The sequence below is a fragment of the Acinonyx jubatus genome, chromosome X (genome assembly GCF_027475565.1).
Source record: "Acinonyx jubatus isolate Ajub_Pintada_27869175 chromosome X, VMU_Ajub_asm_v1.0, whole genome shotgun sequence".
Lineage (NCBI taxonomy): Eukaryota > Metazoa > Chordata > Mammalia > Carnivora > Felidae > Acinonyx > Acinonyx jubatus.
The window spans coordinates 103,661,525-103,687,622 of NC_069389.1; the positions used below are offsets into that span (position 1 = coordinate 103,661,525).

General features: G+C 36.5%; 1 protein-coding gene and 1 pseudogene across 2 annotated transcripts in view; one reads left to right on the forward strand and one right to left on the reverse strand.

The window, feature by feature from the left end:
* The window catches only part of SMARCA1 (SWI/SNF related, matrix associated, actin dependent regulator of chromatin, subfamily a, member 1), a 262,520-nt gene that overhangs the window by 48,432 nt on the left and 187,990 nt on the right, over nt 1-26,098 (reverse strand). The window lies entirely within an intron of this gene.
* LOC106981576 (protein Mpv17-like) overlaps nt 1-26,098 on the forward strand; it is a 38,207-nt pseudogene that overhangs the window by 11,434 nt on the left and 675 nt on the right.

Here is a 26,098-nt window from a genome sequence, read left to right on the forward strand (position 1 = left end):
ATCCAATCTATCTGGTCTTCTTTTTTTTTTTTAACGTTTATTTATTTTTGAGACAGAGAGAGACAGAGCATGAACAGGGGATGGTCAGAGAGAGGGAGACACAGAATCCGAAACAGGCTCCAGGCTCCGAGCTGTCAGCACAGAGCCCGATGCGGGGCTCGAACCCACGGACCGCGAGATCATGACCTGAGCCGAAGTCGGCCGCTTAACCGACTGAGCTACCCTGGCGCCCCTATCTGGTCTTCTTTTAAAAAACTTCTTGGATATCTCCCTCTCTTCTATTCCCATAACTCCCACCTATTATTTGGGCCTAACCACCTCTTTCCTAGATTATTACAATGGTCTCCTAACTGGTCTTCCTATCTCCATTCTTTCTCAAATTCCTGCTCATCCTCTGCCCTACTGCCACTTTGTAATGCATCATTTTGATGGCAGTTTAGTATAGTCATTCAGGCCTTAAATTTTGGAGCTAGACTATTGGGTTCAAATCTCAGCTTTACTGTTTATGAGCTCTGTGAGCTTGGAGAATTCACCTAAACTAAAAGAGCATTATTTCATTCATCTTTCAAATATGGCTAATGATGGTATCTATCTCACAAAGTGGAATAAATGAGATACAACATATAAGTTAGACCCAGGTTAGGTGCACAGTAAATGTGCAGTAAGTATGAGCTATTATTATTATCTACTGTTACCACCCTGCTGATCAAAAATTGCTAGGGTTTTCTGCTGCCAGTTTCAAATAAACTGAAATATCTTTAACTGAACATCTAAAGCTATAATGCCAAACTACTACAAACCAGCTTAATTACTTTGAACAAGTTACCTGTGACTCCACCTATAAAATGAAGGGGGAAGACTAAATTATCTCAAATGACCCTTCAAGGGCAGACATTCTATGATTCAACATTTCTAGTCATTTTTCCCCTCTTATCCAATTGTACTAATTAGTTCTCTTAAAAAAAAAAAAAAACTTGTTCTTTTCAGCATCCATGTCTTTGCTCATGCCATTTCCTCCATTGGAAATGTCACTCTCCACTTGTCCTTTAAGATGTTGTTCAAATGGTATCCCCTCCATCAATCTTTCAATCAGAAGAAATCAGTCTCTCCTCTGAAGCTCCTAGAACTATTAGTTTCCTTGGCTCTGTGATACTGATCACATTCTACCTATGGACATATGTCTTATACCCCCCCACCAGACTATAATACAGATACTACACCTTTTTCACTATGTATTCAGCTCACTGTGTCCAGAACTATGTCTCTTACATTGTAGGATAAAACAATGCTTATTGAATACATGAATAATGAAGCTTTACTTATATGTGACACAGAATTTTTATCATGTGATAATGTGTGTACATATCTTCAACCAATTCATGTTATTTTGACATATTTATATATTTATTTGTTTATTTATTTTGAGAGAGAGATAGAGAGTGAGTGGGGAAGGGGCAGAGAGAGGGAGAGACAGACTCTCAAGCAGACTCTGTGCTGTCAGCACAGAGCTTGATGTGGGGCTCGAACTCACAAACCATGAGATCATGACCTGAGCCAAGATCAAGAGTTGGATACATAACCAAGTGAGCCACCCAGGAACCTTGACATATATTTTTAAAGAATATTCAGGAAGTCATACAAAAAACAAATAATCTCATTTAAAATGGAGAGAGAAGCTGAACAGACATTGTTCCAATGAAGACAGACTGAAAGACACATGAAAAGATGCTCAACATCACTCATCATCAGGGAAATGCAAATGAAAACCACATAAGATATTGCCTGACACTTTTCAGAATGGCTAAAATAAAAAAGACAAGAAATAACAAGTATTGATGAGGATGTGGAGAAAAAAGGGACCCTCATGCCCTGTTGGTGGGAATGGTCACTGCAGAAAACAGTATAGAAGTTCTTGAAAAAATTAAGATTAAAAACATGATCCAACAATTCCAGTACTGGGTATTTACTCAAGGAAAACAAAAACACTAATTCAAAGAGATATTTGCATCCCTGTGTTTACTGCATCATTATTTACAGCAGCCAAGGTATGGAAGCAACCCAACTGTCTACCAGTAGATGAATGGGTAAAGTAAATATGGTATTATATACAATGGAATATACTCAGCCATAAAAAAGGATGAGATTTTTGCCATTTGTGACAATTAGGATGGACATTGTCATTGGGGTGGACATTGGGATGGACATTAGGGTATTAAACTAAATGAAATAAGTCAGAAAAATACCATATGATTTCAGTTATATGTGTAATCTAAAAAAAAAAAACAAAACAAAGAAATAAATGAAAAGCAGAAACAGACTCATAAATACAGAGAACAAACTAATGGTTGCCAAAGAGCAGAGGGGATGGGGAGATTGGCAAAATAGGTGAAGGGGAGTGGAAGGTATAGGCTTCCAGTGTGGAAATAAAGAAGTCCCAGGGATGAAAGGCACAGCATATGGAATATAGTCAATGATATTGTAATTGCATTATATGGTAACAAATGGTAGCTATACTTGTGGTGAGCATAGCACAATATATAGACTTGCTGAATCACTATGTCGTACACCTGAAACTAACATTGTGTGTCAACCATCCTTCAATAAAAAAATATTCAGGAAATCAGCAAATACCCACCATACCCACTCTGAGCACTAGTTGCACATTCCTTATTCCTTTGTAAACTTCTAATTACAGATGATCAGACAAAAGCATTATTTTTTAATAAAATAATTTGTTCCCTAAAAATGAATGTGTCAGAAAAGTTAAAGTCTAAGAACCATAACTGTCAAGTCTAAAAACAGTTAAATTCTAGGAAACTGAATAAGGAGAGAACTTGACCAAATCAATAATGCTGAAAAAAACAAGGAAGACCCATCCTCTCACCTAAGGGAAATAGGTGCTGGAGCCTGCTCAAGAAGGTGGGCTGAATGCTCCAAGAAGTTCTCCTGTAAGAAAACTCTTCAACTATGATAACATCTTCAAATATCAAAATAGTTGAGGTTGTGTCTCTCTCAAACAAAGGGGGAAGTGTGATGAGCGTTAGTGCTCAAAGGTTTACTTACATAAAGATCTATCCTATCTGCCAACTTACCTGACACAAACTCTCAGAAATCCTCACCATTACTCATTTTCCCCTATGATGATACTGAAATCCCTGATTTCTGATTAGAAACTGGAAAAAGGAAGAGTATGAAAGACATCATGGAAGAAACTACTTACGTCATTTTGTCGAAGGCATGAGATATTGTAGGGCTGAGAATATTGAGGAAACTTCTGTAAGTTCCTGTGTGCAGAAATAACCTTGGCTCCACTCCCTTATTATGAGGGGAAGTCCTCTCAACTTTATGTGGCATATCTTGGAGATGGAATATTTCAGAATTTAGGAGACATTTCTCCCATTCTCAATATTATCCGTACAAAGCCATGATACATTTTGATATTTATCAATCACCTCTCAGTCACTTTCTATCCTTTGAAGCACTTTCATATACATTTTTATTTGTTTCAAATACTGGAAATAATGGCCAGTCACTGTTCTGAGCACTTAACATGAATTATATCATTTAATCCTTACAAAACCCTATGGAGTAAGTGCTATTATCATCCCCATTTTACAAATGTGCAGATCAAGACATGGGGAGGTTAATAATTTGCCCAAAGTCAGACAGCTAGTAAATAATGAAGCCAATATTTACACTCAAATGTGCCTAACATGAATCACCACTGTTTAACAAATATACCATACATATCATAGTATATTTACACTTTGTAACCTGCCTTCTCACTCAATAAATATTATAGAATCTTTCAGTGTCAGTAAATATAACTTTACATTGTCATTTCAAATGCATGTTTATTATTTCATTACAAGGCTGTACCAAAATTTATTTAATCTCTTATTGATACAAATTTTGATTGTACCTGGTTTTTCACAATTTAAATATTATTATGCTAAAAACCTTTTATGTACACACATCTTCATGCACATGTATTACTATTTCTTCAGAATTAATTCTCATAAATTTTGTGCCACTTTCAGGATGTGACAGGAATGACCTACAAACTATCCCAAGGAAAGCCCCAAAGGAAAGAGCCAAGCCAATGGCTTTATAGAATTAAGCACAAATTCAGAAATGAAGATGTATTTCATCAGAGTAGAGAGAAAAAAACAATCAAAATAGCAAATATCAAAGAATAAGAAGAATTTATATAGCAAGTCAAGGAGATAAGTGAAGAAGATAAAGCTAAAGACAAACTAAAGACAGGACCTATGAACATTTGAGAATTGGTAAGTTAAGAGAGAATAATATTGTCTGGTGGTGGCCTTAATGGACAAAATGAACAGACTGACAGTGCAAAATGAGAAATTTGGATCATGGGGTTCTTTTCAGAATTATTTCAGGAGCAAAGAGAAGGGAGAGGCCATGGTCTTATGTTGAGGTGCCAATCAGAGGAGAAAAAGACAGCTGATAGAAGAGCCAACATGATGGCTCCAGAAGTGAGCAGCAGGATCCAGTTGTTGAAAAAGAGTAATGCTCTCAGTCCTGACAGCCTCACTGCTGAGTTCAACACAACACTGGAGGATAGAAGTTTCAGCAAAGCTTTGAAGCTACTGTTTTCAGTGGTACCTAGGAGGAAGGGGAAATGGCCATCAAGGTGACACAAGGAATCTAGCTGCAAAAGGTGCTGAAACTGGCAGAATTCATACTTCTCAAAGCCCAGGAACAGCAATAAAGGGATAGACAATATTTGACTGACAATTATTAGAATTTCTCTGAAATTCATTAAATGTCAAAGGTTGTGAAATGTGTCTGGATCAAAAAAAAAACCTTTGGTATATGCTTTTCTTCTCAAACTCTTGCAGAGAAATGAAATGCCAGATGTATTGATGAAATCGAAGAATATAACACATAGCAATGGGTAGATAAGGGAAGAAGCTGAAATAATAGTGAAGCAAGGAAAGTTTACCTTTATAAGTGGTCTGCCACACCTCTCTTATGGAAACTTATGTCGGGTTTGAAAGAAGCAAAAGTCTAGGGGCACCTGTGTGGCTCAGTCAGTTAAGCATTCTACTTCAGCTCAGGTCATGATCTCATGGTTCGTGGGTTTGAGCCCCGTGTCAAGCTCTGTGCCGACAGCTCAGAGCCTGAGCCTGCTTCAGATTCTGTCTCCCTCTTTCTCTGACCCTCCCCTGCTCACACTTTGTCTCTCTCTTTCAAAAATAAACATTAAAAAATTTTTTTAAAAAGAAAGCAAAAGTCTAAAGATGAAAGGGGGATGGTTTATATATAACCAGTTAAATATTTTTCAGAAGAAAACATTCTGGTAAGATACACAGAAGGCCAGAGAAGCTAAAATCAGATAAAGTGAAAAGTTATAAATATATAAGCCAAAGGCAAATATGCTAGTAGCAAAATTCTGTAAGTGGTGAAAATTCTTGGCATCCACTTTGTAGGAAAATAACACAGGAATAACTTGGGAAATCAAAATAAAGATCAGAGGAAAATAAAATAAATGTGGAGAATTTGTAAGTTATTATCATATAGGCTAAGACTGAGCAAGCAGTTTGGGTGATATAAAGCCATGCTAATGTGAACCACTGAGGTAGGTGTCTGGGACAATAAATCCAACATTCAGAAAGCTCACATTCTAGCACCTGGAAGAAGACAAGGTGGGCTTGATCAAAGTGTGGTTTTTAGAAGAATTAACACAGTGCAGAACAAAATACTTGAACTTAGGCATCAGACAAATCTGTTTGCATCTTAGCTCTAAAATTTACTGGTTATATAGCGTTAGACAAGTTACCTCTCTAAGGTTTGGTTTTTTCATTGTAAAATGAGGATAATAATGGTATCAACCACAGAGGGCTATTGTAAGAAATTGATGAGATAATATATATAAAGTTCTTAGAAGGGTTCCTGGCATATAAGAAGTGCTCAATAAGTATAGGGATATCAGGGAAAATGTTCAACAAAATTTTAATAGTAATATTTCTTGGTGATAAGATTTGTAGAGTTCTTCCTTCTTTATCTCTTGAATGGACTTATTTTAATTCCAGTAGTTAACATGCAGTGTTATATTAGTTTCAGGTGTACAAAAGAGTGATTCAACAATTCCAGACATCCTCCAGTGCTTCATGACAAGTGCACTCCTTAATCCCCATTGCCTATTTTACCCATCCCCACCTAACCTTCCCTCTGGTAACCATCAGTTTGTTATCAACAGCTAAGAGTCTGTTTCTTGGTTTCTCTCTCTCTCTCTCTCTCTCTCTCTCTCTCTCTCTCTCTCTCTCTCTTTCTCTTTTCCCTCTTGCTTGTTTTTGTTTTGTTTCTTAAATTCCATATATGAGTGAAATCATATGGTATTTTTCTTTCTCTGACTGACTCATTTTGTTTACCATAATACTAACTCCATCCATGTCATTGCAAATGGCAAGATTTCATTCTTTTTTATGGCTAATAAGATTCCATTGTGTATATGTAACACATATTCTTTACCCATTCATCTATTAATGGACATTTTTGTCTCCTTCCATAATTTGGCTATTGTAAATAATGCTGCTATAAATATAGGAGTCCATGTATCCATTTGAATTAGTGTTTTTGTATTTTGGGGTAGATGCTAGATTGGGAGTTGTTCTATTTTTAACTCTTTGAGGAATGTCCATAGCGTTTTCCACAGTGGCTACACCAGTTTGCATTCCCACAAACAGTGCAAGAAAGTTCCTTTTTTTCCACATCCCACCAGCACTTGTTGTTTCTTGTGTTGTTAATTTCAGCCATTCTGACAGGTGTGAGGTGATACCTCATTGTAGTTTTGATCTGCATTTCCCTGATGATGAGTGATGTTGGGTATCTTTTCATTTGAATGGACTTTTACAATAACATCTTATTTTGAAATAGTTTAAGACTCAGAATAAATTGCAAAAATTATTATAGAGTTCCTGTGTACCTTTCACCCAGTCCCTACTGATGTTAATATCTTACATAACCATAGTACAATGTCAAAACCAGGATATTAGCATTGCTACAATACTATTAACTAAGGTACAAACTTTATTTGAAGTTCACCAGTTTTTATAAGCACTCTTTTGACATACAGTTCTATAAAATTTTATCACATGTGTAGATTTGAGTAACCATCACTACAATCAGAACACAGAACTGTTGGTTGTGAATTTTAAAATGACAGTGTGGCATGTTTTCTTTCTTAAAATATATAGCATTATAATTATAAATTATAATCTTTTTCTTATCCTTTAAAAAATTCCTACCAAAACTTATACAATGAATGAAAAACAAAAATTTATAGCTATAAATACCTACATTAAGAAAAAAAGAAAGATCTTAAATAAACAGCCTAACATTACATTTCAAGGAAATAGAAAAAGAAAAAACTAAGCCCAAAATTAGCAGAAGGAAAAAAATAATAAAGATTAAAGCAGAAATAAATTAAATAGAGAATAGAAAAGCAATAGAAAAGATTAACAAAACTGAGTTGATTTATTGAAAACATAAAGGAAATTAACAAATCTTTAGCTAGACTAACCAAGAAAAAAGAGAGAGAAATTGAATAGATAAAACCAGAAATGAAACACATTACAACTGATACTACAGAAGCACAAAGAGACTACTATGAATAATTATAAACCAACAAATTGGACAACCTAAGAGAAACAGATAAATTCTTAGAAATATGCAACCGAACAAGACTTAATCATAAAGAAACAGAAATTCTGAACACATCAGTTATGACTAAGAAAATTGAAACAGTAATCTAAAATCTCCCAGCAAAGAAAAGCTCAGAACCAGATGGTTTTATGGGTGAATTCTAACAAACATCAAAGAAGAATTGACATCAATCATTTTCAAACTCTTTCAAAAAACTGAAGAGGAGGTAACACTCTCAAACACATTGTAGGAGACCAGCAGTTCCCTGATACCAAAGCCAGATAAGGACAGTATGAGAAAAAAAAAACCTGCCAGCCAACATCCTTGATGAACATACATGCAAAAATTCTCAACAGAATACTAGCAAACCGAATTCAACAGCACATTAAATGGATCATTTGCCGTGATCCAGTGGGATTTATCCTTAGGATACAAGGATGATTCAACATATACAAATCATTAAAAGAATGAAAGATACAAATTGTATTATTCTCTTAGTAGATACAGAAAAGGCATATGACAAAATTCAGTATCCTTTCATGATAAATAAAAGTGGGTACTGAAGGAACATACCTCAATACTATGAAGCTATAAATGACAAACCCACAGCTAACATAGTGGTGAAAGCATGAAGGTTTTCCTCTAAGATCAGGAACAAAACAAGGGTATCCACTTTCATCATTTCTATTCACCATACCATTGGAAATCCTAGCCAGAGTGATTAGGCAAGAAACAAAAATAAAAGGCATTCAAACTGAAAGGAAAAAGTAAAACTGTCTCTATTTGCAAATGACATGGTATTATATATAGAACACCCTAAAGACTATACCAAAATACTTAACACTAATAAATGAATTCCATAAAGTTGCAGGATATAAAATCAACATACAGAAATCAGTTGTGTTTTTATACACTAATAACAAAGTATCAAAAAAGATAAAGAAAACAATCCAGGGGCACCTGGCTAGTGTAGTCAGAGGAGCATGCAACTCTTGATCTCAGGGTTGTGGGTTCAAGTCCCACATTGGGTGTAGAGATTACCAAGAATAAAATCTTAAAAAAAAAAGAAAACAATTCAATTTACAATAACATCAAAAACAATAAAGTACTTAGAAATAAATGGAACCAAGGAAGGAAAAGATCTCACTGAAAACTACAAGACTTTGATGAAAGAAATTGAAGAAGACAAAAATTAATGGGAATATATCCTGTGTTCATGGATCAGAAGAACGAATATTGTTTAAATGTCCATACTACCCAAAGCCATCTATAGATTTAATGCAATCCCTACCCAAATCATAATGGTGGGGTGCCTGGGTGGCTCAGCCAGTTCAGCATCTGACTCTTGATTTCAGCTCAGGTCATGATCTCATGAACATGGAATCAAGCCCTTCCTCAGGCTCCATACTAAGCTGAGTGTGGAGCCTGCTTGAGATTCTCTCTCTTTCCCTCTTTCTTTGTCCCTGCCCTGTGTGCACATTCTCTCTCTTTCTCAAAATAAACTTTTAAAAATCACAATGGCATTTTTCACAGAAATAAAAAACACAGTCTCAAAATTTATGGAACCACGAAAGTAGCCAAAGCAATCCTGAGAAAGAAAAACAAAGCTGGAGGCATCATACTTCCTGATTTCAAACTACATTACAAAGCTACAGTAATCAACAGTGTGGTACTGGTATAAAAACAAACACATAAACCAATGGAACAAAGTTAAGAGCTCAGAAATAAACCCATATTTACATGCTCAATTAATATTTGATAAGGGAGACAAAATACTCAATGGGGAAAAGATAGTATCTTCAACAAATCTTGTTAAGAAAACTGGATATTCACCTCCACAAGAATTAAATTGGACCTGTATCTTACAACACTCACAAAAATTAACTTGTAATTGATTAAGAACTTAAACATAAGACCTGAAACCATAAAGCTCCTAGAAGAAAACAGGGGGAAATCTCCCTGGCACAGGTCTTAGAAAATATTTTTTTGGATATGACATCAAAATGACAAGCAATAAAATAAAAAATGAACAAGTGGGACTACATCAAATTCAAAAGCTTCTGCACAGCAAAAGAGAGAGTCAAGATAATAAAAAAGGCAAACTATGGAATGGAACAAAATATCTGCAAACCATATATGTGATAAGAGATTAATTTCCAAAATATATAAGGAACTCCTATAACTCACTAGCAAAAACACAAAACAAAACACAATAAAACCCAAAAACAAATAATTCAAATTTAAAAATGATCAAAGGACCTAGATAGACATTTTTTCAGAGAAAATATGCAAATAACCAACAGGTATATGAAAAGATGCTCAACATCACTAATTCATCAAGAAAATACAAATCAAAACTATAAGATATCATCTCATACATGTTAGAGTGGCTATTATCAAAAAGGAAAGAGATAAGTGCTAACAAGGACGTGGAAAATAAGGAACCTTTATGCACTGTTGGTCAGAATGTAAGTTGGTACAGCCATAATGGAAAACACTATGGAGGCTCCTCAAAAAATTAAAAATACAACTACCCTATGATCCAGCAATTCCACTTCTTTTTTTAAAATTTTTTTAAGTTTATTTATTTTGAAAGAAAGAGAGACAGAATGAGTGGGTGAGCAGGGGAGGGGCAGAGAGAAAGGGAGAGAAAGAATCCCAAGCAGGCTCCACGCTATCAGCACAGAGCCTGATGGTGGGGCTCGAACTCACAAATTGTGAGATTCATGACCTCAGCCAAAACCAAGAGTCAGATGCTTTAACTGACTGAGCTACCCAGATGCTCACAATTTCACTTCTGAGTACATAACTGAAGGAAATAAAATCACTACCTTGAAGACATATCTGCACCTCCATATCTATTGTAGAATTATTTACAATAGCCAAAAGACAGAAATAAAGTAAGTGTCCACCAATGGGTGAATGGATTAAGAATATGACATATATAAACAATGGAGTATTATTATCCATAAAAAAAGAAATCCTGCCATTTGTAATAACATTGGTAGACCTTGAGGGCATTATGGTAAGGAAAATAAGTCAGACAGAGAAAGACATATACTGTATGATCTCAGTTACATGTGGAATCTTAAAAAAAAAAACAAACTCATAGCAACAGGTGATTGCCAGGGGCTGGGGAGCAGGTGATGGATGATAGTGGTCAAAAAATACAAACTCCCAGGGCGCCTGGGTGGCTCAGTGGGTTATGCGACCGACTTCAGTTCAGGTCATGATCTCACTGTTTGTGGGTTCGAGCCCCTCGTCGGGCTCTGTGCTGACAGCTCAGAGTCTGGAGCCTGCTTCTGGTTCTGTATCTTTCTCTCTCTCTCTGCCCCTCCCCCACTCGCACTCTGTCTCTCTGTCTCTTGAAAATAAATAAATGTTAAAAAAATGTTTTTTAAATACAAACTCCCAGTTAAAAGATGAATAAATTCTGGGGATGTAATGTACAACATGGTGACTATAGTTAACCATACTATATTGTATACTTGAAAACTGCTTAGAGTGTAGATTTTAAATGTTTTCTTTCAACATATACAAAAAAATGGTAACTATATTAGGTGATAGATGTATTAACTAACCTTATTGCAGTAATCCCTTTATAATATATATATATATATATATATATATATATATATATATATATATAACTTATTACATTGTATTCCTTAACATACACAATGTTATATGTAAATTATATCTCACTAACCTGGAAAAGTTCCTTCCATAGATATATAGTACATTTGAAAATAAAAAAGGTTGATAATAGTCAATATGGGAACATTTTAGGATGCTGCAAACTATCGATAAACATTCCTAATAGAAGTATCTTTGTAGGGCCTTTCAAATTCAGTTTCTCACATGCACATCCCACAGTAGCCAGCCAACTTTAGCTTGCCTCCTAAACATGATAGAAAGAAAAATCAAAGAAAGGAGGCAGATAAAGTGCTTTAGACTATCGTCAATGCGTAATCAGGGAGATTTACCTTGGAGCTTGTTGTAAATGGAGAATCTCAGGCCCCACCCAGAACAATGGAATCAGAATATTTACTTTAACAAGATCTGCTGGTGACCCTTATGCACATTAAATTTTGAAATGTGCTCTTCTAGAGATGTGGTAAAATTAAAAATGGTAATATATATTTTTAAGCATATTTATTTCTTCATCAGAATGAAGGACCAGCAAGGAAAATGAAAACAAGAGAGGAAATGTCAGCTGATAAAGATTTCAAGAAATTTTTTAGAAGACAGAAAGTAGATGAAAGAGTGGTCACTCGTTTGTCAAAGTAGAGAAGTTCATGACCTAAAGGATGCAAAGAGGGGATTTTATTTATTTTTCATTTTATTTTATTTTATTTTATTAGGGAGAGAGAGAGAGAGAAAGCGCAAGAGTGGGGGAAAGGGGCAGAGGGAGAGAGAGAGAATCTAAGCAAGCTCCACACTTAGCACAGAGCCCAATGCAGGGCTTGATCCCATGACCCTGAGATCACGACCTGAGCTGAAATCAAGAGTTGGATGTTTAGCCAACTAAACCACCCAAGTACTCCTCAAAGAGGGGATTTTAAAGAAAAGATGCCTAGAAATATCTACAGAATCCAGGAGAGATTCAAATCTTAGAGGTATCATTTCTGGCAGTGTGTAGGAATGGAATTACGGGGTACAAATGGGGATAGATTGAAAATGTATATGTGGAATAATCAAACTTTGCCCCCTACACACACACACACGCACACACACACACACACACACACACACACACACACACTACTTCCAACACTCACAGAACATCCTCAGCCAGAACCTACTCTGTAAACCAGAAACCAATAGAGACTTATTAACTGGAGAAGCTGAACAAAAATATGAGGAATCAGGGATAGCAAGAAAGATGATGGGTGAGGATGAATACAAAGTTGAATGTAAGTTGAAATGCTGCATATGAAATGGTCAGACACCCATGCATACCCCTTTCTCTATACCATGGTCAGAAAGTCTTCTAACCAAGTCAGTAACCTCAGGCAAGTAATTGAAAGAACCATCTCTGGAGAAATGTAGTTTAAAAGAAAAGACTTCTACATATTGACAGTTTGGGTCTCCAATGAATTATGTGAACAATCAGTAGCAAACTTCTGCACACTGTACACCCTGCCCATATTCACAAAGCCCCTATTCATGTTTTATGCATCAAACCTACATATAAGCAAGTAACCAGTCATCATATCACTGATGAAAGCTCTCAACATATGACAAAAGCAAAATTAAACAGAAAGAAAGAAACTGAAGAAAGTAATTCAGAGAATGGAGAAAAAGCTGAAAAATATGAGAAATTATGGCTTCTATGAAATAGACATAAAATGTTATGAAAACAATCAGGAAAAAAGTTTTAAAAAACTCTTAAAAATTAAAACTTAATAAAATTAGTTTAATTCATTTTATGTAAAATTAATACATGTAACTTAATAAAATAAAAACTCAATAGAAAACGAAAAAATAAAATCACAGAAAATTCCCCAAAAGTAGGACAAAAGTGAATGGAAGTCAGAAAATCGAAAAAAAATTAGTGCTCTCCATAATCAATCCAAGAGTTCTAATATCCAACTAATTAACGCTAGGTCCTAGAGAGACAGAGAGAGAGACAGAGAGAGAGAGAGAAGAGAGAGAAAGAGAGAGAGAGAGAGAGAGAGAGAGAGAGAGAGAGAGAAAGTGAAGGAGAAGAAATTTTCGAAGAAATACCATAAGAGAATGTTTTGGACCTGAAAAACATGAGTCTCCAGATTAAAACTGCTCACGAAAGTTCCAACAAAATTAATGTTAAAAGCTTTACCTATACCAGGGCACAGTACTGAAACTTCAGAAAAGTCCCAGGATGACATTTGTACAGCAAGCTAAGGGAGTAAACAGTCCATATGGGAAAAAGAGAGCAAAGAACCTTAAAGAAAAGCAAATTTTAGGAAAAGAAATTTTATGGTAGATGAGTTAATATGATGAAATATTTGAGAGAAGAGAAAAGGAAAGGTGGGGGGAATATTTGATAGAACAACTTGGAAAAAATTTAAGAATACTATTTACCTTATTATAATAATATAAACACTGATACCAATTTAATGAAAATAAATGGTGACATGTCTATATTGAAAAGATGAAGAAAATGAGGAAAAATAGATGAGAAAGCTAAATCCTTATCTACCACTACAAAAAAACAATAGATATTAAATTTTTAAAAGTCAATAAATAGTAGAGTGAGGATGTTGTCTAGAAACATGGAAGTAAATAATAGAAGAAACACCTAATAATATTGAAAGTGGTTGCCTCCAAAGAGTCAGATCCAGGAATACATAAGAAAGGGGTAAGGAATTGCAGATTTATGTCATAAATCCCTTAACTTCTTAAATTATGCAAATGAATTACTTTGATTTTAAAAAATAACACAACTTCTGCTTCTTGGAAGATGGAGTAGATACATTTTTTCTTTATTCTCCCCACTAAGCACATCTAAAAACCCTAGAAATTATATATAAAACAAGCATAGGAAGACTATTGAAGGTGGAGAAAAGAAGACATACCAGCTAGGGATCTCAGTTGTAAGTTCCTCCAGTTTTCTTTTTGCTTAATATATCTCAGACTTAGAGACAAAGAATCTAGCTAGCAACCCAGAAACACCAGTGGGTACAGACAAAAAAAAAAGCACAAATTAAAGTCTGCTTTCACTAGTCCAAGGACCAGGAAACTTCTAGACAATTAGCACTATACTCTAGTCGAACACCATAGAAAGCAACTGTAGCCCCGCCTTTACTCATTGTAGCAAAGGCTGAATGGGAAACTTATGCTTCCACTCTTGCATGCATCCACTCTTGCAAATTCATAAGGTGCTGCCCAAAACCTCCCCTGGGTGGCACCAGAAAAGGCCATGTAAGGAGTTGGAATTTCTTCACTCCTGGGCAATAATGAGGCCCCATTAGTAGAAATCACCTGAGGGAGGGGCTAAGATGGCAGAATAGCATGGAAGTTTTTTTTTTATGTCTCTCTTCCCTGAAATGCAGCCAGATCAACATTAAACCATCTTGCACACCTAGAAAACTGATTTGAGGATTAACACACCAATCTGTACAACCTAAACCACAGATCTTGGCAAGTACATGGCGCAGAGAGGTGAACTGGGGGACAGAGGAAGCCGCAGAGGGCAGCGAGCTATTTTTGCTTGCAGAGAGAGGATGTAGACCAGGGTAGAGTACAGGGAAAGCACCCCCACCACCACCACCACCAAAAGCAGCTGGAGAGAAAGTGGAAAAGTGGAAACAGCCACAGGACTGAAAACAAGGGGCAGAAAGGAGAAAAGACAGGATTTAAATTCCATTAAGACTCTATAAACAGGGGGAATGCAGACTCTGAAACTCTGCAGCTCGATACCTGGTGGTGCTCTGGAGGGAAGGGCAAATCCCCAGAGGCAGAGAGCGAAGTCCAAAGGGTCCTCGGGCCACATGGGAAGTTGTGGTTCCCCTGCTGGGAGGACACTTGGTAGAGGCTGTGAAGACTCCCCACAGGCAAAGGACCCAGTGGGCCCTGAGAACAATCACATTCACTGGTACTAGAACATGGACATTAAGGGTGAAGCCTAGTGCCAGATGTGTGTTGTGATTTTCCAGAATCCCTGAAATGCTGCTGCTACAAGATCGAGTGAACTTTTTCTGGGGCAGGCTGGCACCCAGCCACAGTCTCTAGGCATCAACAGCAGCGTGGTCTCTCAAACATTCCTGGGGGTGGGCCAGTACCTGGCCATTGCTCAGCGAGACCATCCCCCAGAGGGTCTGAGCAGATCAAAGCCACAGTCCCTCAGAAGGGAGGGGTTGGGAGGAGCCAAGATGGCGAAACAGCATGGAAGGTTTTCTTATGTCTCATGTCCATGAAATACAGCCAGATCAACACTAAACCATCCTGTACACCTAGAAAACTGATTTGAGGATTAACACAACAATCTGCACAACCTGAACCACAGAATTCAGCAGGTTTATGGTGTAGAGAGATGAACTGGGGGAGAGAGAGAAGCCTCAGGGGCAGGGAGCTGTCTTTGTGTGCAGAGAGAGGATGGAGATGGGGGGGGTGGAGAGAGGAGAATACAGGAAAAGCACCCCCCACCAAAAGTAGTTGGAGAGGAAGTGGAAAAGTGGAAACAGCTGCAGGGACCAAACTAAAAAAGGAGAAAGGAGAAAGGGGAGGGTTTAAATTCCATTAGGACTCTATAAACAGGGGAGGTGCAGAGTCTGAAATTCTGCAGCTTGATACCTGGCAGTGCTCTGGTGAGAAGGATGAATTCCCAGGAGCAGAGTGAAGACCAGGGGGCCTCGGGCCACACAAGGAGAGGTGGTTCCCCTGCTGGGAGGACATTTGGTAGAGGCTGTGTGCCCCCCACAAAGGCAAAGGCCCCAGTGGACCCTAGAAAACAACGACATTCACTGGTTCTGGAATAAGGTCGTTAAGGGTGAAGCCTAGTGCCAGGTGGGTGTTGTGATTTTCCATAATGCCTGAAACAATGCTGCTACATGATCACATGAACTTTTTCTGGAGCAGGATGGCATCCAACCACAGTCTCTAGGCATTGCAGCAGCACGGTCCCACAAGCATTCCTGGGTGCAGCCCGCACCTGGCCATTGCTTGGTGAGAACCTCCTGCAAAGGGGCAGAATGGGGCAAAGCCACAGTTGCTCAGAATTAAGGGGTTGGGAAAAACAGCCACATCTGAGATAAAACTCAGGAGGCAGGTGCCACTTGGCAACTTGATGACTTGGTCATGGACAGTGTAAAAGGGGAGTGGATGAAAGCCGGAGACAAAGGATAAGGGTGTGACTGCTGACTGGAGAGAACAGAGTTCAGATACTAGAGACTGGGTAGCTGGGTGATGCCATTTTAAACTCTCCCACACATGTGCATACTCACCTACAAGGGCCATAACAATCCACTCCAGTAAGCTAAGCAGTGCCATCTAGGGAAGAACAGAACCATTACACTAAGCCCCACCAAACTGGGCCAACCTTGCTCTTAAGAAACACCAAAAATCTCTATGCCTGCTTAGTTTATGGACTATAAAGTGATTCATAGGTTGACTTCTAGGGATAAACAATGTACTTTCAATCGTATCTCAGTCTGTTCATGCTGGTCCATCTATTCAATTTTCTTTTTTTTTCTTTTTTGTTTCTTTTTGTTATCTTGAATACAGAAAGAAAATTTTTTTCAATTTTTATTAAAATACTTTTCTTTAATTATTTTCTACTATATTTATAACTTTTTTGTGAATTTTCAAATACGACTTACTTCCATAATTTCATTTTATTCTATTTCATTGTATTCATTTTTTCAAATTTTCAAATGTTTTCCTTTTTTTGTTTTTATTTTGTTTTGTTTTTCCTCCTTTTCTCTAATCTATCAAGCCCCTTTCAACACCCAGACCAAAACACACCTAGGATCTAGCATCATTTATTTGATTTGTGTGTGTGTGTGTGTGTGTGTTGTCTTTAATTTTTTAATTTTAATTTTTTAACTCATTGATTCCTTTTCTTCCTTCAAAATAAAAAACAGAAGGAATTCACCCCAAAAGAAAGAGCAGAAAGAAACGACAACCAGGGATTTAACCAACACAGATACAAGCAAGATGTCTGAACCAGAATTTAGAATCACGTTAATAAGAATACTAGCTGGGGTCAAAAATTGATTAGAATCCCTTTCTGTGGCGAAAAAAGAAGTAAAAGCTAGTTAGGATGAAATAAAACTGCTATAACTGAGCTGCAATCTCGAATGGATGCCATGATGGCAAGGATGGATGAGGCAGAGCAGAAATCAACAATATAGAGGGCAAACTTATGGGGAATAATGAAGCAGAAAAAAGAAGGAGACTACGAAATAAAATTAAAGAGCACGAAATAAAAATTAAAGAACTCAGTGACTCATTAAAAAGGAACAACATCAGAATCATAGGGGTCCCAGAAGATGAAGAGAGAGAAAAAGTATTATGTGAGCAAATCATAGCAGAAAACTTTCCCAACATGGAGAAAGACACAGACATCAAAATCCAGAAAGCACAGGGGACTCCCATTCGATTCAACAAAAACCAACCATCAACAAGGCATATCTTAGTCAAATTCACAAAATATTCAGGCAAGGAAAGAATCATGACAGCAGAAATGGAAAAACAGTCCTTAACCTACAAGGGAAGACAGATCAGGTTTGCAGCAGACCTATCCACAGAAACTTGTCAGGACAGAAAGGAGTGGCAGGATATATTCAATGTGCTGAATTGGAAAAAATATACAACCAAGAATTCTTTATCCAGCAAGACTCATTCAAATACAAGGGGAGATAAAAAATTTCCCAGACAAACAAAAATGAAAGGAGTTTATGAACACTAAACAGCCCTCCAAGAAATTTTAAGGGGGACTCTCTGAGGGGAGAAAAAGTGAAAAAAAAAGAAAACCGAAAAAGACCAAAGGAAACAAAGACGAGAAAGGACCAGAGAACACCAGCAGACACTCCAACTCTACAAGCAACATTATGGCAATAAATTCATGTCTTCCAGTACTCACTCTAAATGTCAATGGTCTAAATGCTGCAATCAAAACACACAGGGTAACCGAATGGATAAGAAAACAAGATCCACCTATATGCTGTTTACAAGAGACCCACTTTAGACCTAAAGACACCTTCAGATTGAAAATAATGGGATGGAGAACCATCAATCATGCTAATGGTCAACAAAACAAAGGCAGAGTAGCCATATTATGTCAGATAATCTAGATTTTAAAATAAGGACTATAACAACAGATGAAGGGCATTATATCATAATTAAGGGGTCTATCCACCAAGAAGACCTAACAGTTGTAAACATTTATCCTCCAAATGTGATAGCACCCAAATATATAAATCAATTAATCACAAACATAAAGAAACTTGTTGATAATAATACCATAATAGTAGGGGGCTTCAACACCCCACTTACAGCAATGGACAGATCATGTAATCAGAAAATCAACAAGGAAACAATGGCTTTGAGTGACACACTGAACCAGATGGATTTAACAGAAATATTCAGAATATTTCATCCTAAAGCAGCAGAACTCACATTCTTCTCGAGTGCACAGTGAACATTCTCCAGAATGGATTACATACTCGGACACAAATCAGCCCTTAACAACCACAAAATGATTGATATCATACCGTGCATATTTTCAGTCCACAATGCTATGAAACTTGAAATCACAAGAAAAAATTTGGAAAGATTACAAATACTTGGAGTCTAAAGAACATCCTACTAAGGAATGAATGGGCTAACCAAGAAGTTAAAGAGGAAATTAAAGTACATGGAGGCCAATGAAAACAATAACACCATGGACCAAAACCTCTAGAATGCAACAAAGTCAGTCATAAGAAGAAAGTATACAGCAATCCAGTCCTTCCTAAAGAAGGAAGAAAGGTCTCAGACACACAACCTAACCTTACACCTCAAAAAGCTGGAAAAAGAACAGCAAATAAAACCCAAAAACAGCAGAAGGCAGAAAATAATAAAGATTAGAGCAGAAATGACTGTGATCGAAAACAACAACAACAACAACAAAAAAGAGTAAAACACATCAATGAAACCAGAAGCTGGTTCTTTGAAAGAATTAACAAAATTGATAAACCACTAGGTTTGGATCAAAAAGAAAAAGGAATGGGCCCAAATAAATAAAATCAAGAATGAAAGAGGAGAGATCACAACCAACGCTGCAGAAATAAAAACAATAATAAGAGAATATTATGAGCAATTATATGCCAATAAAATGGGCAATCTGGAAGAAATGGACAAATTCTTAGAAACATATACACTATCAAAACTGAAACAGGAAGAAATAGAAAATTTGAACAGACCCATAACCAGTAGAGAAATCAAATTAATAATCAAAAATCTCCCAAAAAACAAGAGTCCAGGGTCCGATGGCTTTCCAAGGCAATTCTACCAAACAATTAAAGAGAGTTAACACCTATTCTCTTGAAGCTGTTCCAAAAAATAGAAATGGAAGGAAAACCCCCAAACTCTTTCCATGAAGCCAGCATTACCTTGATTCCAAAAGCAGACAAAGACCCCACTAAAAAGGAGAACTATAGACCAATTTCCCTGATGAACATGGATGCAAAAATCCTCAATAAAATACCAGCCAACTGGATCCAACTATACATTAAAAAAGTTATTTACCACGACCAAGTGGGATTTATACCTGGAATGCAGGGCTGGTTGAATATTCACAAAACAACAAATGTGTTGCATAACATCAATAAAAGAAAGGACAAGAACCATATGATCCTCTCAATAGATGCAGAGAAAGCATTTGACAAAATACAGCATCCCTTCTCCATAAATAAACCCAAGAAGGTAGGGATAGAAGGATCATACCTCAAGATCATAAAAGCCATATATGAAAACCCAATGCTAATATCACCCTAAAGTCAGGAACAAGACAGAGATGTCCACTCTCGCCACTGTTATTCAACATAGTATTGGAACTCTTAGTCTCAGCAATCAGACAATGCAAAGGAATAAAAGGCATCCAAATTGGCCAGGAGGAAGTCAAACTTTCACTCTTCACAGATGGCAAGATTCCACAAAAAACTGCTAGATCACAGGATATAAAATCGATGCACAGAAATTGGCTGCATTTCCTATACACCAAATAATGGAGCAATGGAAAGAGAAATCATGGAATCGATTCAATTTATGTTTGCACCAACAACCATATAATACCTAGGAATATACATAACTAAAGAGGTGAAAAATCTATACACTGAAAACTATAGAAAGCTTATGAAAGATATTGAAGAAGACACAAAAAAGGGAAAAATATTCCATGCCATTGTTAAAATGTCAATACTACCCAAAGCAATCTACATATTCAATGCAATACCTATCAAAATAATACCAGTATTCTTCACAGAGCTAGAACAAACAATACTAAAATTTGTATGGAACCAGAAAAGACCCCAAATAGCAAAAGCAATCTTGAAAAAGAAAAAGCAGGAGGCATCACAATCCCAGGCTTCAATACATATTACAAAGCTTTAATCATCAAGACAGTATGGTACTGGCATGAAAACAGACACTCAGATCAATGGAACAGAATAGAGAACCCAGAAATGGACCCACAAACGTATGGCCAACTAATCTTTGACAAAGCAGGAAAGAACATCCAATGGAATAAAGACAGTCTCCCCAGCAAGTGGTGTTGGGAAAACTGGACAGCAACATGCAAAAAATTGAACCTGGACCACTTTCTTACACCATACACAAAAATAAAGTAAAAATGGATGAAAGACCTAAATATAAGACAGAAAACCATCAAAATCTTCGAGGAGAAAGCAGGCAAAAACCTCTTTGATCTTGGCCACAGCAACTTCTTACTCAACACGTCTCCAGAGGCAAGGGAAACAAAAGCAAAAATGAACTATTGGGACCTCATCAAAACAAAAAGCTTCTGCACAGCAAAGGAAACAATCAGCAAAACTAAAAGGCAACTGACAGAGTGGGAGAAGATATTTGCAAATGACATATCAGAAAAAGGGTTAGTCTCCAAAATCTATAAAGAACTTATCAAACTCAACACCCAAAAAACAAATAATCCAGTGAAGAAATGGGCAAAAGACATGAATAGACACTTCTCCAAAGAAGACACCCAGATGGCAAATAGACACATGAAAAACTGTTCAACATCACTCATCATCAGGGAAATACAAATCAAAACCACAATGAGATAACACCTCACACCTGTCAGAATGGTAACATTAACAACTCAGGCAACAACAGATGTTGGCAAGGATGTGGAGAAACAGGATCTCTTTTGCATGACTAAGGGGAATGCAAACTGGTGCAGCCACTCTAGAAAACAGTATGGAGGTTTCTCAAAACATTAAAAATAAAACTACCCTACAACTCATCAATTCCAATACTAGGTATTTATCCAAGGAATATAGGTGTGCTGTTTCAAAGGTGCAAACGCACCCCAATGTATATAGCAGCATTATCGACAATAGCCAAAGTATGGAAACAGCCCAAATGTCCATCGATGGATGAATGGATAAAGAAGATGTGGTATATATATATACAATGGAGTATTACTCAGCAATCAAAAAGAATGAAATCTTGCCATTTGCAACTATGTGTATGGAACTGGAGGGTATTATCCTAAGGGAAGTTAGTCAGTTAGAGAAAGACAAATATCATATGACTTCACTCAGATGTGGAATTTAAGATAAAACAGATGAACATAAGGGAAGGGAAGCAAAAATAATATAAAAATAGGGAGGGGGACAAAACATAAAAGACTCTTAAATATAGAGAACAAACAGAGGGTTGCTGGAGGAGTTGTGGGAAGGGGGATGGCCTAAATGGGTAAGGGGCATTAAGTAATCTCCTGATATCATCGTTGTACCATATGTTAAGTAACTTGGATGTAATTTAAACAATAAAATAAATTAATAATTTAAAAAAAAAGAAATCACCTGAGAAGCTTGGTCTTCCACACACCCTCAACAGTAACAAGGTGACTTCTGCACTGGGATGATGTTAGAGAAAGCTAACTGCCCAACATAAATGAAACCCCTATAACTTTTAGTATGAGTGAAAGTCAGATGTGGAGCATTAACAAGGCACTTCCTTCCTTCCCAGCCAGGGAGTCATCAGTGGAGGTCTAGTGAAGAGATGGAAATCCTACCCTTGCCAGGAGTAATGAAAATTTCCCAACCTTGGGTGTTAATTGAGGTTGAATAGGGAATATAGACTTCTACCCCTACCTGGAAATAATGAGGTGACACCCCTCTTACCTGCCAAATCAGTATCAAAAAAGGCCAGCTAAAACAGGTTTAAAAAAGATCCAGAGCCTCATAATATTACAGCCAAAATGTTCAAACTTCAACTGAAAATTACTTGTACAAGGAACCATGAAGATCTCAAACTGAATGAAAAAAGACAAAATAAACGGTAACCCCAAGATGACACAGATGTTAGAATATCGGTCCAAGATTAACCATCATCAAAATCATACTTCAGTGGGCAATAATGAACACAATTGAAGCAAATGATAAAGCAGAGAAACTCAGGAACAAATAGAAAGTCTCAACAAAGGAACAGAGGACATAAAGAACAAAATGCAAATTTTAGAACTAAAAAATAAAATCACCAAAATATAAAGCTCAGTTGATGGTCCCAACATCAGAATATAGGGGATAGAGGAAAGAATTGGTAACCTAGAAGACAGAGCAATAGAAATTACCCCATCTGAAAAATAGAAAATATAGTGAAAAATAATACACAAAGCTGCATTGACTTATGGGACTATAACAAAAAATCTAATATTTCTCATTGGAGTCCTAGGAGAAGAGTGAGAGGGTGGGTCTGAAAAAAATGCTCAAAGAAATAACAGCTGAAAACTTCCCACATGGTTCCCTACAGGTTCAAGAAGCTAAGTGAATCCAAAAATGGTAAATGCAAAAAAATCCACACCAATACATCATAGTCAAACTTCTTAGACTAAAGTCAAAGAAATAATATTGAAATCAGTGAAAGAGTAATGATTACTTATTTATAGGGGGAAAACAATTTGAATAGCAGACTTCTCATCAGAAACCATGAATGCCAAAATAAAGTAGCACAACACTTTCAAGTGCTGAAACAAAAACTATCACCTTAGAATTCCATATCCAGAAAAAATATCAAGAATGAAGGGGAAATCAAGACATTCCCAGATGCAGAAAAACTAATAGAATTTATCATGAGCAGACTTACCTATAAGAATGGCTAAAGGAAGTTCTCTAAACAGAAAGAAAATAGTAAAAGAAAGAAACTTGGAACATCATGAAAAGAAAGAACACAGTAACCAAAAGTATGGGTATATACAATAGGTTTTCCTTGTCTTGAGTTTTCTAAAGTATGTTTTATGGTTAATGCAAAAATTATAATATTGTCTGATGTGGTTCTAAACATATGTAGAGAATATATTTAAAACAATCACATTATAAATAGGGAGGGTAAAAGGACATAAAGGGAGCTAAAGTTTCTATACTTCATTCAAACTGGTAAAATGATGATACATGTAATAAGTTACATACATGTATATAAAATGTAATACCAAAAATAATCACTAAAAATTCTATACAGAAAGAATCTAAGGGTGCCTGGGTGGCACAGTCGGTTAAGCATCAGGCTCTTAATTTCAGCTTAGGTCATGATCTCACAGTTGGTGGGATTGGGCCCCATGTCGGGCTCTGCACTGAAAGTGTGGAACCTGCTTGGGATTCTCTCTCTCCCTCTCTCTGTCTCTCTGTCCCTTCCCCACTCACATGCACACACATGTTCTCTCTCTCTCAAAATAAATAAACTTAAAAAAACACTATAGATAAATCAAAATGGAATTCTAAATAATGTTCAAGTAACCCACAGGAAAATAAAATAAGTAAAGCCTATAAATCAAAAACAGAAAACAAAAAATAAAATGGCAGACTTCCACCCTGATATACTGATAATTTACAATGGTCTAAATATACCAGTTAAAAGACAGAGATTAGCAGTGGGAATTTAAAAACATGACCCGACTTTATGTTGTCTACAAGAAACTCACTTAAAATATAATGATATTGACAGGTTGAAAGTAAAAATAGAGAAAATGACATATCAAGCAAAGGAGACTAGGAATAGCCATATTAGTATCACTAGGAATAGCCATATTAATATCACATAAAGTAAACTTCAAAGAAAATTACCAGAGACAGAGATGAGCATTACATAATGATAAAAGGAAAAGTCTACCAGGAATCCTAAATGTGTATGCACCAAACAACAGGGCTGAAAGATCTATAAAGCAAAAACTGATAGAACTGTTCTTAGAATTGGAAAAACAGAACTCTTTCTCTATTTAGAAAAATAGACAAATCCACAATTATACTAGGGGGAAATATGCAAGTATATGGAATTGAGCAACACAGTCAACCAACAGGATAAATAGAGCACTACACCCAATAACAGTCAACTACCCATGAAACATATTCTTTTCAAGTACCCATGAAACATATACCAAGATAGATCATATTGAGGGCCATAAAACAAATTTCAACCAATTTAAAAGAATTTAAATCATACCAAGTGTGTTCTCCAACCATAATGGAATCATACATGAAATCAATAACAGTAAAATAACAGTAAAATCTTCAAACTCTTGGAAACTAAACGCACTCCTAATTAATCCATGAGTTAAAGAGGAAATGTTGGAGGATACCAAACAGTGCTTCAGAATGAATGAATGAAAATGAAAACACAACATATTAAAATTTGTTAAGACAGCTAAAGCAGTGCTGAGAGGGAAATTTATAGCACTAAATGCATATATTAAAAAACAGTAATAGTCTCAAATCAATAATCTAAGCTCTCAGCTTAAGAACTTAGAAAACAAAAAGAAAAATAAACCCAAAGCAATCAGGAAAGAAATAATAAACAGCAGTCAATAAAAGTGAAAATAGAAAAATAATAGAGAAAATCTATGAAATAAACAGATGGTTCTTTACTTTTTTCAAGTTTTTATTTCAATTCCAGTTAGTTGATATAAAGTATAATATTAGTTTCAGGTGTACAAAATAGTGATTCAACCCTTCCATTTAACACCTGGTGCTCATCACAATAAGTGCACTTCTTAATCCCCATCACCTATTTAACCCACACCCTCACCCACCTCCCCTCTGATAACCATTAGTTTGGTTTCTATAGCTAAGAGTCTTTCTTAGTCTCTCTCTCTCTCTCTCTCTCTCTCTCTCTCTCTCTCTCTCTCTCTCTCTGCTTTGCTCATTTGTTTTGTTTTCTAATTTCCACATATGAGTGAAATCATATGGTATTTGTCTTTCTCTGAATGACTTATTTCGCTTAGCATAATACTCTTTAGCTTGATCTATGTCGTTGCAAATGGCAAGATTTCATTCTTTCTTATGGCTGAGTAGTATTCCATTGTATGTATGTACCACATCTTCTTTATCCATCATCAGTCGATGGACCTTGGGCTGATTCCATAATTTGGCTATTGTAGATAATGTTGCTATAAACGTTGGGATGCATGTAACTCTTTGAATTAGTATTTTTGTATTCTTTGAGTAAATAACCAATAGTGCTATTGCTGGGCTGTAGGGTAGTTATATTTTAAAATTTTTGAGGAACATCCACACTGTTTTCTAGAGTGGCTGCACCAGTTTGCATTCCCACCAACAGTGTAAGAGGGTTCTCCTTTCTCTACATCCTCACCAACACCTGTTTCTTTTTTGTTGATTTTATCCCTTCTGACAAGTGTGAGGTGATAGCTCATTGTAGTTTTGACTTGCATTTCCCTGATGATGAGTGATGTTGAGCATCCTTTCATGTGTCTGTTGGCCATTTGGATGTC